This window comes from Petaurus breviceps, unplaced genomic scaffold (assembly GCF_028583685.1).
Source record: "Petaurus breviceps papuanus isolate PSGF00001 unplaced genomic scaffold, PetGlider_PUasm1.0 90730, whole genome shotgun sequence".
Lineage (NCBI taxonomy): Eukaryota > Metazoa > Chordata > Mammalia > Diprotodontia > Petauridae > Petaurus > Petaurus breviceps.
The window spans coordinates 8,866,155-8,883,965 of record NW_027187324.1 but is presented as its reverse complement, the minus strand read 5'-3'; the positions used below and the strand labels follow the sequence as shown (position 1 = coordinate 8,883,965).

The window sequence follows — 17,811 nt, the reverse complement described above, 5'->3', positions numbered from 1 at the left end:
TGAACTACAGTGATCTATTTCAGTATAAATTATCAGCATATTTGACATTAATTACAACACTAGAAAACACCATTCACCAAACTTCTTTTTCTTCATGTACATTTTAACCAATTTTTAATCAAAAGAAAATTGCTGATAAAGCTTTTTTTTTTCACAAAAAAACTTTCTTACTATAAAACTTGTATTACTATAATTTCTCAAACTTCCACCTTTCTTAATGAAAATAGATAGGATCACAGTTATGGATGTTGTGCTTTAAACACATTTATAGTGTAAAAGCTGAATAAATTCTTTTCTAGCTTAAATGCAGAGCCATTTATTCAAATTAAGTTTCTGGCATAAGGTTTCATTAAATAGTGCTACTGCTTTAAGTAATGGTTTCTCTGAAATGCCCAGATCTGGCAGTCTCACAGAAAATAACTAGCTTAGCTCTGTACAATAGTACGGAAATTGGAAAGTAATCCTTTACTGAAACATTCGCCATGCAGATCTGAACACATAAAGAGCATTTCTCACAAGCATTTTTGTTGCTGTTGAGTCAAACATTACGCCACTGAAATTTTTTCCCCTAAAGTTAGCTAAAAAGGGTTAAAACTTGATAAATATTTTCAACTGCTCCAGGTTCTCCATTGGCATGGAGCCAGGCAGGGTGAATGGACAGATCCTCAATTGCTTTGAACTTTTCTAGTTCTTTGCATTCCTTCCTGCTTAGTAGTTCTGTACCATTAGGGTAGATAGCAGAAAACAAAAAACAAATGTCAGGTTTCAGAAGTTGGTGAGTGGCCTGGCAATACTGTGTTGCTGAACTACCATAAGAAGGATTGAGGAAAAAAGAGTTAAAGAACTGAGATAGGAGGTAAATAGTAGAAGTAATGTGCATGCTGAAGCCCTTAGTCACTGGGCACCACAGATTTAGTCTTAGAATAAACCCTAAGTGTGACTATCTTTACGGGAATAAATGTTCCTGAATGTGTGGGGGCTGTACAGGCATTTAAAAGGGGAGGAGGGGGGAAGGGAGTGGAAAAAACGTGGATAAATAGCTCCTGAATGATGAGAGAAATGTGAAGGCTGCCCTGCCCCAGTGAGACCTTCATATCAGGACAAGGAAAAAGAAAATCTATATTCAGATGCCTGGTAAAAATATCAAGGGTTGCTGGAAAATTAAGAGGCTTAGACTCTTCTTGGTGAACTTATATGCCTGTTAGTACAATTTTCCACTGACTTTTAGGGGAAAAAAATGACTAAATTGTCCCTTATTTTTGCAAAATTATAATCAAGTAACCTAGAGATTTTGGGATACCCATTTCAAATTAGCCAGTGATCACTGGGGCTTGAGGGGGCAGGGAAGAAAAAGAGGAGTAAAAACAGTAGGGAAAAGAGATGAAGATTATCTGACTGAAAGTTATTATTTAATACTTATTGATTGTTCATGGTGTGTTAGGATCTGGGTCGATAATACATTCATAAGACAAATGCAATGCCTTCAAAGGTGGTATTTTACATATACACAGAGAAGAGGACTGGACCTCTGATTTCATTAAGTAAAGGAAACTCCCTTTGCCAAAGCAGGCACGTACCTTCTGTGCAATTTATAGTCTTTGAGAGGTGCCTAGAGCTCTGAGAAATTAAGGACTTGGCCAGGGTCAAACAGCCAGTATGTCAGAAGCAGGACTAAAAGCCAGATTTTCCTGGATTCTAAGACAGTCTTTTATCTGCTATTTCATGTAGAAATAATAGTCATAATAATTTTTCTTTACATATTACTTGAAGGTTTGCAAAGAACTTTATAAGCCTTATCTCACTTGTTCTTCACAACTCTTTGACAGAGGTGCTATCAGCTTATGAAAATTTGTTTTATTTCTTTTTTTTTCTATTCACAAAAGGAATCAGTCATTAAAAGTGCAAAACCTAATACACCTACATTCCAGTTAATGATGGTCTGAACTTAAAGAACAGCAAAACTCTGTTTAGTGACCTCCAAAGAAAAAATTAGCGTAAGTACAATGCGGGAAGGTTTTATAGACCTGAGATACTGCAAGATTGTTTGGTTCATCTTCTCCTTACCTTTTCAAAGAACACACAACATCATATATGAGGCTTAGTCATAACCTCATTTCCTTAAAAATAATAACAAGATTTTTGATATCCTAATCTTTCCCCCTCCTTGTTCTGGGTTAAAAAAATAAGTAAAATTAATTTTATACTTAAGTTTGTATTTCTCCATTTCTCCATTCATAGCAATGTCACTGCATTTTGGAGCTCAAACTCAAACTTTTCAAGTCAATGTTTAAGATTCTCACAGTGTAAAACAGTAATTTTTACCTTTTCTTCAAGTTGACCCTTCTCTTGAACACAGGAATCAATTTTTCCACCCTCCTATCACACGATGGGCTGGCAAAACACACACATAATGGAAGGTTTACGCCATTTTATAGGCCAAGTATAGTGTTCCTTAAACTGTATTTCAATTCTGACTCTGAACAGGCTGGGTAAAAAAAGACTAATCTAAAAAAAAAACCTCCACTGCTACAGCTATACCCAAAAGCAGAGTATGAGGGGCTCACTTTCAGAACATTTAGAGTTGCCACATCACCCACATCACAATGGGCAGAATTTTGAGCCAATTGCCAAGCACTGTGACCAAAGCAGCAGCAATGCTATGCATGTAGCAGGCACTCAATAAAGACTTATTGAACGAACTGCCTACTGGCCACTAACAGAAATATTCTTTTGATCACTGTACTACAAATAAAACTTGTAAAGATGACACTATCAAATGTGACTCTTTCATGTTTTCAACTCCAATTTGAACAAATGTTGATTAAACACCTACTATATTCAGAGAAATATTTTAAGTGCCAAAGGAAAAAAATAAAAAATAGGACATGGTTCCTGCCACCATGGAACTCACACTCTAAAGCATAGATATAACATGTATACAAGTAACCATAATACAAAAAAATACCAGAAAGGTGTATAAGAGTGGTAGCAATTGTGTTCCTTAGAAGTTCAAGGTTAGACTTCTAGGGCTGTATCCCAAAGATATCATAGATGTGGGAATAGGACCCATATATACAAAAATATTTATAGTAGCTCTTTTTGTGGTGTCAAAGAACTGGAAATCAAGGGGATGACCATCAGCTGGGGAATAGCTAAACAAATTGTGGTATATGACTGTAATACTATTGTTCTGTAAGGAATGATGAGCAGACAGATTTCATAATAACCTGGAGAGACATATAAACTGATGCTGAGTGAGGAAGAGCAGAACCAGGAGAACTTTGTGCACAATTACAGACACATCATGTCTGTGACGACTAACTTTGATAGACTGAACTCCTCTCAGCAATGCAAGGTTATACGACAACTCCAATGGACTCATGATGAATAGGGACATCATCATCCAGAGAAAGAACTACAGAGTCTGAAGGCAGATTGAAACAAACTACTTGCTCTCTCTCTTTTGTGTTTTGTTTCATCCCTTCCTTCTCGTTGTTCACTCCATTGGTTATAATCCTTCTTCACAACTTGACTAATATTTAATGTGAAAGTATTTCTAGAACCTATATTTGATTGCATGCAGCCATGGGGGGGGTATAAAATTTGAAACAACAGGGATTGTGGAATTGAATGTTGTAAACCAAAAGTAAATAAATAATTTTTTTTTTAAGTTCAAGGTTAGGAGAGAGAATAACTGACTGAGATGTTCAAGAGAAGTATCAAGGAAGGGCTTACATTTCAGCTGAGCTTTATAGAATGGGGTAGTATTTCAGCAGATAGAGATGTGGCAATGGGAACATGGAGAATCTTGTAGGCATAGTTCATTCAATAGCAGACAAAACCAATAAACCAGCATTTATATAGAGCCTACTATGTGCCAAGCAATTTACAAATATTTTCTCATTTGATCCTTATAACAACCTTGGGAGTTAAGTGCTATTATTATCTTTATTTCATAGTTGAGGAAACTGAGGTAAACAGAGGTTAAGTGACTTGTTAAAGGTCATACAGCTAATAAATGTCTGAATCTGGATTTGAATAAACCTTCCTGACTCCAGGCAAGCCTGGTTCTCTATCTACTGTGTTACCTAGCTGCCCAGATGACAGGAAAAAAGGGTGATGGGCAGGGATTGTATGGGATGGGTGGATTGGGAGCCTGGTTTGGCTAACATATAGAGTTTAACATGAGAAAAATCGGGATATTTAGAAGGCCAAACAATGGAGTTTTATCAGCAACAGCGAACCACTGGAGAGTGGTGTTCATGTTCATACTTTTCTTAGTACGTCAGTTTTCTCCTTTGTACTTATCTCACCCTTGAAACACTTATTTATGTACCCATTTCCCCAGTAGGCATATCAAAAATGTATGTGCTACCTGAATGAATACATTCAAACCCGTACATAAGAAAAGTTAATCAGGGAGCAACGTGAAAGATTAGAAGATGGAAGGATTAGAGGCTGGAAGCAGAAAGACCCATTAATTGGCTATTACAATATCAGAGGAGTGGTAATCAGGCTGGAGATAGCTAGAATAGAGAAGATAACATATTCATGAGATACTGGAGAAGCATAATTAATAGACATTGGCAATCAAAGAACTAGAATGTGAGCTCCTTGGGTGCAGGAAACATTTTTCATTTTTGTCCTTATATCCCTAGTGTTGACCACAGTGTCTTGCAAATAGATGCTCAAAGAACCAGGAAAACGTTGTACACAGTAACAGCAGCGTCTTGTGATGAGCAGCTTTGATAGATTTAGTGTTTCTCAGCAATGCAATGATCTAAGACAATTCCAAAAGACTCATTGTGGAAAATGCTATCTGCATCCAGAGAAAGAACTGTGCAGTCTGAATGCAGATGTATAGCCTATAACAGATTGCATGTGGTCTTGGGAAGGGGGAAAAAATTTAGAACTCAAAATCTTAAGGTGAATATTGAAAACTAAAAATTAATTAATCAGTTAAAAATAGATCCTTAATAAGTATCTGTTGAATTGGATCAAATTGGCAACTAATTGGATGTAGGAGGTGAGGGAGAGGGAAGAATAAATTACAATATATAATACCAAGGCTTTAAGCATGTATGCCTAGGTGAATGATGGTACAATTGACAGATATACAAAAGTAAGAAGGAGAAGTAGGTTTTAGAGAAATTGGTTTTGACCATGCTGAGTTTGAGATACTGGTTCAGAGAGATATCCAGTAGGCAAAGGAAAATGTGGTTCTGAAGCTCAGGAGAGAGAAGTGAATGGAAATTATAGATTCGTGAGTCATTTGCACATAGATGAATTTGCCAAGAAGACCTCTGTGCAGCATTTGACATTGTTATCCACCCTCTACTGAAGACTTTCTCCTGTAGGAATATTGGTGAAACGCTTTCTCCGACTCCTTATCTTTCTAACTAACCATCTTGTTCTATTTTACTGGGTTTTCATACATATTATGTCCCCTGACCTTGACTATACTCATGTAAGGCTTTGTCCCAGACCTTCTCTTTTCCCTCTCTACTCTCTCTGTTAGTGACCTCATCATCTCCTGTGGGTTACTTATTGTCCTTTCCATGTAGATGACTCTCAGATCTGTTCATTCAGGCCTAATTTCTCTACTAGGTTCCAGGCTTTCATCACCAACTGCCTACTGGACATTTTTAACTGAATGTCCTTTAGGCATCTCAAAAGCAATACATCCCAAAATAATTCATAATATTTTCTCTCAAATCCTTCCCCAGTTGCCAGACTTCCATATTTCTCTCAAAGCATCACCATCCTTCCAGCCATCCAGATTGATTCCCTCTGGTTCACCCTATATATCTGATCAGTTACCAAGTGTTGTTGCTTTTATCCCCATAATATCCACCCCTTTCTCTCTACTCCCATGCCTGTCACCTTAGTTCAGTCTCTCATCATAGTTTCCTAATTAGCCTCCCTGACTCAAATCTCTTCCCATTCCAATTAATCTTCCACACAACCACCAGAGTGATTTTCCTAAAGCACAGGTCTGACCAGATCACTGCCCAGTAAAATACAGTGGTTCCCTTTTATCTTTGTGATCAAATATGATCCTGTTTGGCATTTAAACCTCTTCACATCCTTGTTTTAATCATGTATCATTTCCCTCTATGCACTTTATAGTTTGGCTCAACTGGCCTTCTTGCTGTTTCTTAAACATACTTCACCTGCTACTTCTACCTTTTCTACATACTTCTACCTTTTCACTAGCTATCCTTTGTGCCTGGAATACACTCCTTTCTCCTTTCTGCCTTTTGAAACTCCTAGTTGAAACCTGTTAATCTTTTGCTGCATGAGGCCTTTCCTTATTAACACAGATGCTGATGTTTCACACACACACACACACACACACACACACACAAACAAAAACAAAAGCTTTAAATTATTTTGTATGTACTTATATATGATATTTATTGCCTGATAACATGTGAGCTCCTTGAGGGAAAGGACTGTTTGATTTCTGTCTTTGTATCCCTAGCACAAAGTAGGACTTCAACAAATGCTTTTTGATATGAAGAAGACCTGGGGGAATAATACAATTAAGAGGCAATGAAAAGGAAGGAAGAAGCAGCAATACATGAATCAGAGAAATGATTGGAAAAGTGAGGAGAATCAGGAGAGTAAGGTGACGAAAGTAGATGAAGATTGCACAGGGAGGCAGTGTTAATCAGAGGACTTGGATTCAAATCTCACTTATGCTTCTAACTACCTGGGTAAACTTGGGCCAAGTGGATAGAGTGCCAAGCCTGGAGTCGGGAAGACTCATCTTGACTTCAAATTTGGCTTCAAGACCTTACTAGCTGTGTGACACTGGGCAAGACACTTAAACCTGATTGCCTCAGTTTTCTCATCTGTAAAATCAGCTGAAGAAGCAAATGGCAAACCATTCCAGTATCTTTGCCAAGAAAACCCCAAATGGGGTCATGATGAGTGAGACAGGCCAAAATAAAACAACAGCCTTGGACAAGTGACTTCAACAACCTCAACTTGACTTGTAAAATAAAGAGCATGAACTGGCTAACCTCTCAGGTCCAGGCAAGATCTATTATCCTAAGTCTAGACAAAATGTAGACCAGGTCAGTTGCTTAAGGGAAAAGTTATAAGGATTAAGATAGGGTAATTGGATTAAGTAGAGAAATTTTGCATAATCTTTGTTATGCAAATCCAAAGTAGACCTCTTACAATCTCTAGAAGGAAACCAGCATCAGCTGGTACCATCCAAATGGCCATACTAGAAGGATCTTATCACACTTTTTGTGATCATTTGTTTTCCTCATATGTGATGTACATTGTTTATGGATACTGAAGGTACTTGAATCAGGAAATTGGGCCAAAAGAGACGTTTCTGAATATCCCCAATAGACCACAATGATGATACAAGGCTACAAGGGGAGGAAATAGAAATCTAAGTCATGGGCCTTCCAGCCTCTACCAATCTGCCTGGCCCAAAGACTCTACTAACATATTATTTGATTAATTCACTTCAAGTGAACTCAGTTGCCTACAACACCAAATAATGGCTAACTCCACATGTCTATTCCATTCATTAGAACCTTACCTATTCAGGCACCGGAGAATCATTTGGTGGGGGGGGAGGGGAAAGGGAGAGTGCTGACTAAAATGGACTACTGCCTTGCATGGCTGAGATAACCTGTAGACCGAAGTGAGGAAGCTGACAAATTAAGAGGACTGGACATTGGAAGGGGAAAGATATTGGAATGGAGAAATCAGATATTGAACTTACTAGAGAGGAAGGAGAGAGTCTTGAAGGTTCATAGAAATAAGGATCTGAATAGAACTGAGTAAAGTTTAAAGGAGTCTGCTAAGTGATAGAGGTGGAGGGATATCCTGAAACTGGCAAGTGAGGAACAAAGAACATCCCTCCTCTTCCTATTTCTGGCTGTTCTTGTCACAGAGTGTGGGAGAAGAAGCAATTAGCCTGGGAGAAGGATCCAAGATATGGGGTCTTCAGTGTGAAATCTAGGTTTCATTGAACATCAGAAGATTAAAAACAAAGGTGAGAGGAAGAGATAGAGGGTCTTTTAAACTGATATCTTTTGTTTTCACATGGACATTATTTCTCCCTGCATCTCTCTTCCTCCCTCTCTCAGAGAACAATTCTTTACATTAAAAAAAATTTTTAAGAGGAAAAGAATTCAGCAAAGCCAAGCAATACACTGAAAAAACTATGACAACATATGCAATGTTACCTACTCATGAATGCTCACCTTTGCTGGGATTTTTTTATCTTTTCTTTGGGACCAGGCTTCCTCTTTACATCATTAAGTTTGGATTGTTTTATGCTTACATTCATTCCATTTACTGGGTTGTAGTCATCATGTATAATTGTTTTCCTGGCTTGGCTTATGAAAGGGAGTTTTTTTTTTTTTTATCAATAGAAGTGGATCTCAATGGCACAGAAAAGGGAACATAAATACGGATAGAGATTGGGGAGAGGTGGTGATGAAATGGATATGGAGGAGTGTGTAGGGAGAGGTAAAAAGGAAAAGAGGTTACAGAGATGAACAGGGGAAGAGGTGAGGAGACCCCAGAAGACACCATTTCACCTTGGGTAATGGAGACAATGGGCACACTGTATATCCTCTTCCTTTATTTTTTTCTCTGAAAACCAACACTAGCAACACCACCCCTTCATCCTCTCCCAGGGCCGTATTCCTGCAAATGCCAATAACGATCTGGACCATCAGGCCAAGGGAGATGATGCACCTAGGGAAGAGAAGTATAAGGACATCAAAATAAAGGAAAGGTTTGTCAGCCAAGTGAGTCACCTTGGCTACCTGTGCATATCACTGCCAGTGTGCCCACTCTCCCAACTGGTGCTATGTATATTGGTGGGAAAGCATATCCCAGGTTTACAAGAGGAAGGTTTTTTAGCTACTATTCTTATTATGCCATTTTAGTAAATTCAGCTGCTATGAGCTAATTGTATTTACTAGTAGACTACTAAAGGTTGCCTTGATGGAGGCTCCTGAACTATATATAGTTTTAGGAATAGTGACTCACAAATTAACTTTTAACTTGAGATAGCCATCTCATCTCTGTCCCACCAAGGGATTCAATATACAAGTTTTAGTTGGGGGAGTAGCCTCAGAGGGAGTGCTACATAGAGGTAAAACCCAGAGGTAAATATTAGAGTATCATACCCACAACCATTACTGAGGCAAAGGAAAGTGGATGATCCTTAATAATGATCACTCAGGGTCTGTAATCAAGGTATTAGCATCTGTTGGGTAAACATTTATACACATACACATGTATGCAAGCAATGGGCTTATTTGTTTGTAGCTTAAAGAGAAAATTTACATTCAGAATGAATGTAAGTAACCAAGCCCTACTTGGTCCCAGTTTAGGCTCTGATTAGCTCAGAATGAATTTAAATAATAGTTGTTTCTGTTTTTGCCAGAAATATTGAGAGTCTTTCCCTCCTGGATCTTCATTTTTTTTTAAAGAGGCCATTCTAGGGGTGGCAAGGTGGCAGTGAATAGAGCACTGGCCTGGAGTCAGGAGGACCTGAGTTCAAATGTGGCCTCACACACTTACTAGCCATGTGACTTTGGGCAAGTTACTTAACCCCAATTGCTCTCTGAAAGGCAAAAAAAAAAAAAAAAAAGAGGCCATTCTTTGTCTCATTTTTTTATTAAACCTTAATTACCTAATGGGCTTGCCTCAGTCAAACTGAGAACTGTTAAATACCTTAGCTTGAAAAGGTCAAGGTCCTCCACTGCATCCTGAGCCATTTCCAGTTGTCCCAATCCATATCTGTCCACTGGACCCTGATGGCTCTGAAATAGAAAGTGAGCCTGGTGACCTTACGCAGGCCTCCCTCAATTTTTGGATGTTATGGCATCACCTCCCTGATGCCATGGTCCTCTCCCAGAATGAAGGACACACAGGAAAGAGAAAATTACTGAATATGTTGATGGTTCTCTCCAGTTTCAACAGTTGGTGTTTGCTATTCTCCTGTGACATATATGTATATATAAATAAAACTCTATATATGAGTGTGCATGTCTATGTGTGTGTGTGTGTGTATATATATATATATATATATATATAATATTTTGTGTATACATATTCATATAGAGACACAGTGTGATATGGAGGATTGAGAGCTAGACCTGAAACCAGAAAGATCTGAGTTCAGGTCCCTTTTCTGACACATACTTGCTATGTAACCCTGGGCAAGTTATTTAACTTCTTAGCTGAATAAAAAATTCTGACTTACATTGGTAGAGGGAGTTACCTCATTCAGATGTTCTCCATACCAGTGAAATCATGGGTCCAACTTTGCTCCTATTCTATGATCATTTCTATCCTTTGGTTAGGAATTTTTTCCCTTAGACATAATTGTGATGAATACTTTCTTCCATCATCCTTATTTTTATACTGTAATCCTCTATATTTGGGTACCAAATCCATTTTCATATGGTTTATCTTAAGATGCTAGTATAAAGCTAATTTTCATTAAATGATATTCCAGTTTCCCAAGCTGTTTTTGTCAATAAGGGAGTATGCTTTTCCCCCGCCCCCCCCCCCCCCCATTTAATATTTTTGTGTTTGAAAAACACAAAGCTACTGCATTCATTGCTTTGGGTTTTGCTTATATTGTCCAGAAATTTGAGGTCCAGAAAGTCTATGCCTTCTTTCATTTCTCCTTTTTTTTCATTATTTCCTTTAAGATTTAAAACCTTTCATTCCTCTAAATGATTTTTTATGTTTTCTGTCAGTTTCTTTAAAAAATCCACCAATATCTTAGTTTGATTAATATGGCATTAAATCCTTAGTATATAGGAAATATCATAATTACTATATCATCCGTCTATCTATGAGCAATGAATGTTATCTCAATTATTTAACTTATTTTATTTTTGTATAGAATGCTTTGTAATTGTACTTAAACAAGTCTGGAATGTTCTTGGTAGGTTGACTGGCAGATATTTTATACATTCTGTGGCTATTTTGGTGTTTTCCATTTTATTCTTTTGTGTTTTGCTATATGAAAATGATGGTGATTTCTGTGGATTATTTTTTTTGTCTCTGCTACTTTATTAAAGCTTTTAATTTTTTCAATTACTTTTTTTTCTGATTCCCTAGGGTTCTCTAGGTGAAATATTATGTCATCTGCAGATGGGAGTAATTTTATCTCTTCTTTGCTAATGTTTATGCCTTTAAAAAATTTTTTTTGGGGTGGCTAGCTGGTGCAGTGATAGAGCACCAGCCCTGGAGTCAGGAGAACCTGAGTTCAAATCCAACCTCAGACACTTGACACACTTACTAGCTCTGTAACCTTGGGCAAGTCACTTAACCCCAAAGGACCTGCCTTCCCTGCTCCAAAAAGCAAAAAAAAAAAAAAAGGTTAACAATTTTTAAAAATTTTTACTGCTATAACTAGAATTTCTAGAGCCATGTCAAATGATAATGAGACACAGACACATTCTTGCTTTAACCCAGTACTAATTGGGATAGCTTCCATTGTTTTTCCATTTTAAATAATGCTAACTCTTGGTTTAAATATATACTTTGTATTGAATTAAAGAAGTGTATTTCTATGACTGTGTTTTTTAGGGTTTTTAACATAAATGGATGCTGAATTAATTGGTAGCCTTTTATATCTATTGATAGAAGTATTGGGTTTTTTTTTCTTTATATGATTAAATAAAATGATTGGGTTCTTTTTCTAATGTTAAACCATTTTTGCATTCCTAGTATAAATAAATCCAAGTAGGTCATAATGATTAATATTATATTTAACATTTTTATGTCCATATTTATTAGTTATATTGGTCTGTAGTTTGATTTTTCTGCTCAATCCTTTCATGATTTTGGAATCAGAATATTTGTCTTATTATTATATTTGACTTATTCTTAATGAATCTGTCCTAACTCATAGTGATAATTATTTTCTTGTTCTAGAATTTTTCAAAGAATTGACAAGTTCTTGTGTCTGCTTTTTTTTTCTTTTTTTGGAGGGGAGAAGGCAATGCGATTGGGGTTAAGTGACTTGCCCAAGGTCACACAGCTAGCAAGTTTGTCAGGTGTCTGAGGCTAGATTTGAACTCAGGTTCTCCTGACTCCAGGGCTGGTTCTCTATTTACTGTACCACCTAGCTGCCCCATCTTGTGTCTGTATCTTGAAAAATCTCCCTCACCCTCTCTTTAAGCATGGCAACAAATTTTTACTATTTTTAGACCTTAATTACCTCCCTTATTTCCCAGTTTTTCAAAAACAACCTGCAGTGAAAATCAGTAGAAGACAGTAGCAATGAAAAAGATAGACCGCATAAATCAGGATGCATAGACTTTGAAGTAGGAAATTATTGAGCAGTGAAATGGTCCAGAAACAGCTATAGAGAGAAAGAAATGTGGTGAATCTCCCTTTTGGTCTTGTCTGTTTTGGGAGTGGTGGCAGTGGGTGGAAAGGGTCATGGAAGGGTTAGCCTGTATTGGAGATTTTCAGGTAAATAACATCCTCAGGAAAAGTCAAATTTCAGTTCAATCTAGGATGCAGAAGGAGAATTCAAGGAGAAGTCTGAGGTTGTAGGTAGTGTATTTTTAAGAGAAAAGTTAAGAGTTCCACAATAACATGGATTAAGAAAGGTCAGACAGTGCTGGCTGAAGTAGACTTAGAAGGTATAGAACTAATCTGAATATTACAAGGGAAGTCTTGAACATGTGCACATCAGTTATCTAAGATGGCGTCTTTCATGTGTAGGATGTTTGCAAGCTACTTATGGAAGAAATGTGAGTACTAGAGCATGGGTAAACATTCTTTAACTGATTCTGGCCAACTATGTTGTTGAGAGAAACCTTTTTTTCCATTGACATAGCCAGAACTATCGTTGTATTTCAAAGGGCTTTAGTCAGCACAGGCCATGGCTTTGCTGCATTTGTGTCTGAAAGAGTGAGATGGCTATTTCCCTACTGCTTCCAGGGAGAGAATCATGCTATAAGGGCAAGAATCATGGAACCTTCTCTTTTTCTCTTTGAAGCTGTATAGCCCGGGTCTTTGGTCTTTTCAATCATTCCTTTCTGTTCTAGGTGCAGGGAGTGGAGTGTCCCTGGCTGAGCATGAGCCACAAGGATCTGGGAGTCCAGGAATCTTGGCCAGAGATTGCAATCATTCCAGCATTGACACCATGAGTGAGAAGAGTCTGGGGATCCAGGCTAGCAGAAGCCAGCCTTGTTTCTACCTTTGAATGTGAACCTGGTGGGACCAATGCTATACAGTAAGTGAGTGAAATTATGAACCTAATATCCCTCCCATGTTCTAAGACTGAGGTGGTATAGAGGGGTTATAATACTCTAAGGCATTGGGGAAATTATATGTTTGTTCTTTCTATATCTAGGAAGTAAACAAACCTGTGTAAATGTCAAATCAGTGTTCAGTGTTTAAATGTAACTAGAGTGCTAGTCACTGACCCCCTAAAAATGAGCTGGTAGGAACTTGAGCCATGTCAACCACAAACTCTTTGGCATACCTTAAGAATCCCTAAGAATGTGGGTCCACAGCATCCACTAAAGTCCCATCTTCAGTAAGAAGCCTTTCTCAGTTTTTCTTAATCTTATTGTTTTCCTTCTAAAACTACCCCCAATTGATAAAGCAAGTACATCCATTTTCACCATTACTATTCAACATTGTACTAGAAATGGTAGTTATAGCAATAAGACAAGAAAAAGAAATTGGAGGAATAAATATAGGCAATGAGAAAACAAAGTTATCGATTTTTGCACGTGATATGATAGTATATTTAAAGAACCCTAGAGTCAACTAAAAAACTAGTTGAAACAATTAACAACTTTAGCAGAGTTTTAGGTTGTAAAATAAAAACCTGCACAAATCATCAGCATTTCTACATATTAATAGGAAAGCTAAGTAGGAAGAGATTTAAAAAGAAAAATGCCAGTTAAAATAACTGTAGACTATAAAATGCTTAGGAGTCTATCTGCCAAGAGACACACAGGAACTATATGGCACAATTACAAAAAACTTTTCATACAAATATAGATGTAAATCGGAGAAATATTAATTGATCATGGGTTGTAAGCCAATATAATAAAAATAACAGTACTACCTAAATTGATTTACTTATTCAGTGCCATGAAACTAACAAATAATTATTTTATAGAGATAGAAAAAATAATAACAAAATTCATGTGGAGGAACAAAAAGTCAAGAATGTTAAGGGAATCAATAAAAAAGGGGGGGGGGGTGGAGAAGGTGGCCTAGCAATACCAGATCTCAGAACTATATTATAAAGTGATAGTTATCAAAACAATCTGGTACAGGATTAAAAATAGAGTGCTTGATCAATAGGATAGATTAAGCACATAATATATAGAAGTAAGTGACCACAGTAACCTAATGTTTGTTAAACCCAAAGATCCAAGTTATTAGGTCAAGAAGTCACTATTTGAAAAAATTTCTGGGAAAACTGGAAAGCAGTGTGGCAGAATATAAGCATATGAAAGCATATGAAAATAAACTCAAAATGGTAACATGATTTAGACACAAAGGGTAGATGACATGAGCAAATTAGTGGAGCAGAGAAAAAAATTACTCATCAGATCTATAAATAAGGGAAGAATTCATGACCAAATGAGAGACAGAGAAGATTACAGGAGGCACGGTGAATAATTTTTATTAAATTAAATTTAAAAAGTTTTGCACGAACAAAACCAATGCAACCAAGATTAGAGGGGAAACAGGAAATTGAGGAAAGTTTTACAGCAAATTTCTCCAATAAAGGTCTCATTTCTGAAATATGTTTTGCATGATTTAATATGTATAATGACTATTGTGCCTCTTGCCTTCTCAATGTGTGGGGGAAGGGAGAGAGGAAGATAATTTGGAACTGAAAATAAAATTTGAATCCCCAATTAATCCTGTATGAATCTAGTTTGTATATAGTTTACACATTGTCTCCCTCATTAGACTGTGAACTCCTTGACAGCAAGGATTTTTTAGTTGTTGCCTTTTTTGTATCTCTGGAACTTTGCACAGTACTATAGATGCTTAACAAATGCTATTTGACTTGAATTTGGGAGGTGGTAATGTTTTTAATTTAAATATGTTAGAATTTACTCCTTAGTAATCAGATAGACAGATTTCAATCAATGGCTTTGTTGTGGGGTTGTTTTAGGTTATTGGGGTTCCTTTGACATTGTTTTTACCCAGTAAACTAGATTATTCACAGTGATTTTGATAAAAACCTCAGTTAAGTCTCTCAGCATTTTATAAACATTTCTTCAAATAAGTTGGTATTTAAATTAATTTTATCCTGTATTAGATATTTGAATCAACAAACAATAAACACAATGACATCTTGTATTCTGGATATCTTTCAGTCAACTGTGTGAATGTGAAGATGTGGTATGCTTTTTTTTTTCTTTGACAGATAAATTAACCCATGTTTTAATTAGCATTTGTCAAGTACAAAGTCTGATGGAAAACACTACAAACAGCCCTTGGGAAAATGAAGACTGGCATCACCCCAGGAAAGTGAATGAAGCTCACCTGCAAAAGCCTTCTCATATTTTTATCAAGGATAGTAGCCTCATTACATATCAAGAAGAGGGATAGGTCAAAGAATATAGACAGATAGTTTTGAAAGATAGCAATCCAAGCTATCAACAGTCATATGGAAAAAATGTCCTAAATAAAATTAGAGAAATGAAAATTAAAGCAACTTTGAGGTTGTACTTCACACTTATGAGACTGGCAAACATGATAAAAGAGAAAAATAACAAATGCTGGAGGACCTGTAAGAAAACAGGTATACTAGGACACTGTTAGTGGAACTATGAATTGGACTAGCAATTTTGGAAAGCAGTTTGGAAATATACCCAGAAAGCTACCAAACTGTTCATACCTTTTGATCTAGTTATATTACTGCTAGGCCTGTGACCCTAAAGAAATCAGAGAAAGAGGAAAAGGCTCTATATGTATGAAAATATTTATAGCAGCCCTTTTCTGGTAATCAGAATTACAAACTAAGTGGTTGTCCTCCTATAGGTAATGGCTAAACAAATTTAGTATATAAGAATAATGGAATATTGTCATGCCACAAAAATGATGAAATAGTTAATTTCGGAGGAATCTGGGAAGATGAAGAGAAAAGTGAGAAGAACTAAGAGAACAATTTATACAATGATAATAACATTGGGGTGGCTAGATGGTGCGGTAAATAGAGCACCGGTCCTGGAGTCAGGAGGACCTGAGTTCAAATTCGGCCTCAGACACTTAACACAAAAACTAACTGTGTGACCTTGGGCAAGTCACTTAACCCCCATTGCCCTCCAAAAAGAAAAAAAATGAGGGACAAAACATGTACACTGAATGCTGCACTGGTATCTATAGAAAATTTAAAAATATCTGGAACATGTATCCTTTATGAAAGATCTGAAGGAGGTCATGGATATAATTATCACAGAATATGGTATAGTTTGATTAGGATTTGCACCATTGAGAAAGGTATATCCACAACAATGAGATCACAGAATGTGTGCATCCATATTTCTTGCTTAGGCCCTTCCACCCTTAGTAGCTAAAAACATTAATCAAAAAGTGACCATTTCTGTAACTTCAAGAGGAAAACCCTGACAAAAAAATGAACTCCCTCAAACCAGGCCCTGAACTCAGAACAAAATGAAACTTATTTAGATTTTATTTACAGCTGCTTCTCTTCATCTTAAATTACTTAGGTCCTTCATTACTCTATTACCTGTATTTTTAATATGATACAGTAAGTTTATTATTCTTGGAAGGTGGGGATAGTAGGACAACAAGGGAAGAGAAACTGGTTCCAAGATATTCTATACAAGTAAAACATGCCTGGAGAATTCTAGGGCAAAAGTGTGAAAATGTATCTTCCTCCCCAGACCTTTGAACTTAAATGTTCTATTTTGAAATAACTTTTTTTCAATTAATAAGCATTTATTTTCTCTTAAACTCCATTTAAAAAAAAATGGGTTTGCTTGCTGTTATTTTCTTCTTCTTTTTCTTTTTTTTTAAGCAATTGGGATTAAGTAACTTGCTCAAGGTTACACTGGCCAGGTTTTTTGTGTGGGTATTAAGTATCTGAGGCTGGAACCAATCTGGGTCCTCCTGTCTCCAGGCTGGCCCTCTTACTTACTGTGTCACCTACCCGTCCCACTTGCTGTTATTTTCTTTCAGTCATGTCTGACTTTTTGTGACCCCATTTGGGGTTTTCTTGGCAAAGATATTAAATGGCTTGTCATTTCCTTCTCCAACTCATTTTACAGATGAACAACTGAGGCAAATAGGGTTAAGTGACTTGCCCGGGGTCACATAGCTAGTAAGTGTCTGAGGCCAGATTGGAACTCATGAAGAGAAGTCTTCCTGATTCTAAACCCAGTACTCTAATCACTGTACCACTTAGGAGTAGTACTAATGGTTATTGTGTAAGTAATGACATAATTTGTATAACTAGTTATTTAGTAGGACATTTGTACTTCTAAGGTGATAAAAGAACAAGAGGAAACCTTCAGTTTTTTGGGTAGATTCCCCTACAGAATATTTATGAAAAAACATGGGTAAGAATCACAGCATGAAAAAGTGTTGAGTTGTGAGATATCTATTGAGGCACAGAATAGGGAAAGGTCAATATGATCATGTTAATGATCTATAAAAGCAGAGCTTATCCATGATGAATTAAATATCTGTTTTAATTAACTTTACTCCAAATTTTCAGCAAACTTCTGATTTTTATTAAATCAAAAGCCAAGAAGCAGCAACGGCATACATTGTCTGTCACATCCCAAAAGG

At 36.7% G+C, this 17,811-nt stretch overlaps 1 long non-coding RNA gene across 1 annotated transcript; it reads left to right on the top strand.

Moving 5' to 3' along the window:
- The first annotated feature begins 1,790 nt into the window (after nt 1-1,790).
- On the top strand, nt 1,791-16,315 carry LOC138145133 (uncharacterized). The gene is made up of 3 exons (XR_011164115.1): nt 1,791-1,994; nt 13,065-13,252; nt 15,422-16,315. It is a non-coding gene; the product is annotated as an uncharacterized lncRNA (long non-coding RNA).
- Nucleotides 16,316-17,811: the final 1,496 nt, after the last annotated feature.